The 4,751-nt window shown below is 48.5% G+C and overlaps 1 protein-coding gene across 1 annotated transcript in view; it reads right to left on the bottom strand.

Annotated features, from left to right (window-relative positions):
* TBC1D1 (TBC1 domain family member 1) overlaps positions 1 to 4,362 on the bottom strand; it is a 232,186-nt gene extending 227,824 nt beyond the window's left edge. Inside the window, exon 1 of the mRNA XM_007449405.1 lies at positions 4,280 to 4,362. The gene's annotated coding sequence lies outside the window, so the exon portion shown is untranslated. The remainder of the gene's footprint in view (positions 1 to 4,279) is intronic.
* Between the last annotated feature and the right edge of the window lie 389 nt (positions 4,363 to 4,751).

Below are 4,751 nucleotides of genomic sequence, written 5' to 3'. Positions count from 1 at the left end.
CCCATGTCCCCTGCATCGGCAGGCGGACTCTCAACCACTGCGCCACCAGGGAAGCCCTCTGTGTGAATTTTTAACTGTATTTTAACAGAATTTTAAAAATAAATTACATATATATACATTTCATTGTTTAAATTCTTAACTAGAACCTGGTAAACGTAAGTAACATGTTTTACACAGAAGAAACAAAATAAATTGTCCTTTTCTTAATTCAAAATTATCATTATGAAATAATCATGATCCACCTGTTATTATTCTGTGCATTAAAAAGTAATGTCCTCAAGAAAAAGAAAAAAATACTCTGATCTGTTATTCCAGTGAGCATCTAGTCTCTAGTTGTGTTCTCAACAGTAGAGTCATCTGTGGACAAGCCCTACCCCTTACAGAGACCATCTGTGTTCTACACAACTCCTACCCACCAGAGCCCACAAACATGGTAGAACTCAAAACACAAAGATACTCTTTTATTAAAACAGTTCCAATAACCTTGTTAGTGAGTCCTGCTATGCTAAGTATCCCTGGAAGCACGCACCTAGAATCACAAAATTTTAAAGCTAGAAAGGTCCTTTCAAGCTACTCAGAAATTTCCCTCATATGTGAGGGAAATGAAACTGGAGAAACCAAATGGCTTGTCCAAGTTTGGTGACAGAATTAGGACAATCCAAGCCCCTGACTACCATCCACGTGCTGCAAAGAATCTCAGTTTTCTTACGAAAACACTTTCAAGTGTGAAGTTGAGAAAACAAGTTACTTCTCCAAATCTCAAGTTTATTCTTCTGTCTCTAAAATCTGGTGAATCTCATTTTCATAATGTATAATACCACATGTCCCCGGCATGGTGTGGGGATAGAAAGCTGCTCTCATCTTCCCTTCAAGAATATAAACGTGGGAGAGGTACGTGAAGAAAGGGTGGGAGGAAATGAGAGAGGTGATGGTGGGAGTTAGCTGGCCGCCATTGGGAATCCCCTCTCTTCCCAGGCCCCCCTCCACTCCCTCCCAGCAAGCCACAGAGAGTAGGATGGGGACTTCCCAGTAGCTAACCATACCACAGCCCCTGCTCCAGCCTCCCCTCTCACCTCCTCAGAATGCTGGTGGGAGGGCCGGAGGGCGAGATAGATGGATGAAGGAGGGCTGTTGGAAGCTTCTGGCTCCAGGCAAGGTTAGGAGCCAGTCAGTACTGATTAGCTGTCAGGGACCTGCAGGATAGACAGGGAACCCCGAGTGGCCACTCATTTCCCCTTGAGAATGAATGACTTAATTTTTCTGTTCTTTACCCTAGATAGAGTAGGCATGAGGCCGAACAGAATTATTCTGCCACCTGAATAATCTCATGCAGTGGGATCACTGGCTTGGCTCAGCTGTTTGTCCGTTTCCTGCACAGAATCTCACCCAATCAGAGCAGTGTGCTGCTCACCCAGGAATCGCCCACAAGTCCCAAAGATCTTTGGAGCCGTCGGCTATTTCAGTATCACGCAGAGCTCCTGGAGTCAGTGCTTCTGACATTCACATCATCAAGGATGCTCCAGTACTAGGCTTTGCCTCTCTAATTTGACCCATAAAGTAATGCTGTTTTGAGTGATTCCCTTCCCATATAAATCAGAGCTAATTCAAGCCTAGTCCTTTAGAATGCCACTGTCACTTCTTGTATTTTCTACTGTATTACACAGGATAAATGGGTTGGGGGGGGGGGTCCCAGTTGGCCTCTAGGGGTTATGTCTAACCCTCCCTGCTGCATGGCTGCTTTAAGTTATTCTCCTAAAAGTAATAATATTAACTGTTAACACATAATACCACTAACTGTGAGTCTGTTAACAGGTTTAGCTCTCACAACAACCCTGGCCAATAAGGACAATTACTGATCATATCCAAATAAGGACTATTATGGACTATAATGATCATTATCAGCTCCAGTTTAAAGATGAGAGACCAGAAGGAAGTTGCTGGCACAGAAAAATGAGGTCACTTGCCCAAGGTCATACTAGCAGCAAGTGGTAGAAGCAGGATTCGAACACAGGTCCCTCCACTTCACCCAGGTGAAGGTGGCCTCCTAGGGAAGTGGGACACAGAGACCGTCAACAGCTGGTAATAAGGGAAGAGGGGCAAGCTGAATTATTTCTTCAGAGTTGCCCTTTTCTTCCTCAAACCGCCTGGTACTATGACAAGCAATGTCACATGGGATAAAAGGTTAACACCCAACCAGAAATGTTACCATAGCGAAAGGAGAGATCTCCAGAGCTCTCAGTGGGAAAGATAAAGGTAGACTAAGTGGAGAGTTCCATTTACAAAACTTTACTTTGATGCTAATAATTTATACCTACACCAATGAACACTTCCCCCATTTTACTGGTTTGCCAGTGGCTGGACAAATCCACATAAAGGCATTTATCTTAAATATCGCTTGATTATTTCATTTACTACTTTGAGCCACACTTAGTCCTTTTATATCTCCTTGCACTCAGCTGATAATCTCAGGATACTCCACTGTGTTCACTTCAGAAAATTTCCCCTAAACATTTCCACAGTGCCCTTTAATTCACAGCTGTGTTCACTATTCAGTAGCTCATGTTTTGTCAATGGGTACTTAATAGAGAATTCTGGAGAGCAAGCACTTTTTATGGCCTTTTTTCCCTATACCTTGGTAGGAAAAGAAAGAAACTGGCAGATTCAAGACTGCCATAGCTTTCCACTTCAAAGAGCTGTAAAACACTTGTTTACAAAAGCAGTCAGTCCTATTTTACTTTTTTATTTTTATTTTTTACTAATTATTCTATTTTTATTTATTTATTGGCCACACCAGGCGGCTTGCAGGATCTTAGTTCCCCCACCAGGGGTCAAACCAAGGCCCCCTGCAGTGCAAGGGCAGAGACCTAACCACTGGACCCGGAGAATTCCCAGTCAATCCCATTTTATGCAAACTTTTTCATGCAATGTCCTTATTCCTTAAGACATTCTTCAAGACTCCCAGGAAGGAGACGAACAGGAGGCAGACCTCCTCCCCAAGCAAGAGAAGCCATCTCAACTCTAGGAAACGGTGCGGAACGCAGCTGTTTCAGGGAGCCCTGACCAAGATAGTGACAGAACATCAAGTGTTCAGAAACATGAAGGGTCGTTCTGCAAGGTGGATTCGCAGCCTCCTGGAACAGCTCTCCGTTCATTCCTCATCCCGACCCCTCCCACCCACAGCAGGCTCCCAAAACACAACAAAACCCGGAGGTGGCCGTGCTTCAGCTCCCACCAATCTCATCTCAAGTCTGGGGAAGAGAATGAATTTCTGCTTTCCCAAAGAAGGGGTTTTTATCAAGGCCTCTGCAGTTCCGTTTAAGGACAGAGCAAAACGTTTAGAAGTTTGGACTTGTAGAGGATAGCTGAGTTTCACGGATGTGACCCATTTAAACCAGGTCATTTTAAAATGCTCTTTCAAAGTCTGATTATATTAATAAATGAAATCACCCAATTATCTAAAAGGAAGAACAAGCGATCTATGAAGTGAATACCCATGAATTAATGTAGGGCACTCTGAAAACTAAACTGTTTGGTGGGAGGGACAATCATATCAGTTTCGATTTTTTTCTCCTTTTTAAGTAACTTCCAGAGAACAATCTATTTAAATGAAATCGCCACACGAAAAGCCGCCTCTAGGTGGATTTCAAAGTTAATGACATCTCTTTTAAACACAGACACACACACCCACAACAACAACGTGTGGCGAAGTTTGAGGGGGTCTCATAATCACAGGCCGATCCGGAAGCTGCTAGAAACAATTAAGCATGATTTCCAAATGACTGGTACAGGATGTGCCCATAGAAAGAAAGTAAAGTTGAGCGCACTGGTGGAGCTGCCTAAGTTGTTACTGCAAAGTACCCTGAACTTTTACAGGGTGGCCTGGGGTCACTCTGACCGCCCTTCCTCCGTCTGGTCGCCTTACAAACAAACACACTAGCCCTAGTGGTTTCTGGCGGGAGCGGGGCGGGGGGAGATGCGAGAACGGCGAGCGGGAGTGAAGGGCGGGGCAGAGGGAGGGTGCCTGCAGGAGCTCCAGGGTCGTTCTTAACTCGAAGAACGAGTTTCGCTTACGTCCAAGTAGGGGACAACGAGGTGGCAATGAACTTCCTCCCCCCGAGAGACCCCCGCGCGGTTAGCACAGCAGGAACGTCCCTGGAGCGCTCGATTCCAGCTTTTCCGCGGGCCCGGGCGCGCAGGGGCCTGCTAGGGTTGGGGTCGGCAGGGATGCCGCGCGGGGAGGTGGCGGGCTGGCGTGGGTGAGGCCCCAGGAAGCGCCTACCTGTGCGGCGGCGCGCTCAGAGCCCGCGGCCCGGCCGCGGCGCGCAGGTGCCAGAGGCAGCCCGGGGACGGCCTGGGCGGACGCGCCCTGCGGGCTGCTCTCTTCCCGCCGCGGGGCGCCGGGAAGACTCCCGCCTCTTCTCCTGACGGCTGAGGACACAGCGGGTCCCGCGGCGGCGGTAGCAACAGGCACCGAGGCGCGGGTACGGCGGCGGCGGCGGCGGCGGAGGAGGAGGAGGTGTCTGCGCGCGGCTCGCGTTTCCTCCTCCGCGGCAGGGCGAGCGCAGGGGAGGCGAGGGGAGGGCAGAAACCGGGAATCTCCCAACTCGGTCCCCAGGGACCTGAGAGGGAGAAGCGAAGCTTCCTCCCTCTCCACGGCGCTGTTTGACTCGCGAGCGGCATGGCCGGGACGGGCAAGTCACACACGGACAACAGCTGCTGCAGTGCGGGTCCGTCGCGGCCTCCCTCCCTTC

The sequence above is a fragment of the Lipotes vexillifer genome, unplaced genomic scaffold, assembly GCF_000442215.2.
Source record: "Lipotes vexillifer unplaced genomic scaffold, Lipotes_vexillifer_v1.1 scaffold153, whole genome shotgun sequence".
In the NCBI taxonomy this organism is placed as follows: Eukaryota; Metazoa; Chordata; class Mammalia; order Artiodactyla; family Lipotidae; genus Lipotes; species Lipotes vexillifer.
This window is presented reverse-complemented; position numbering and strand designations above follow the sequence as displayed.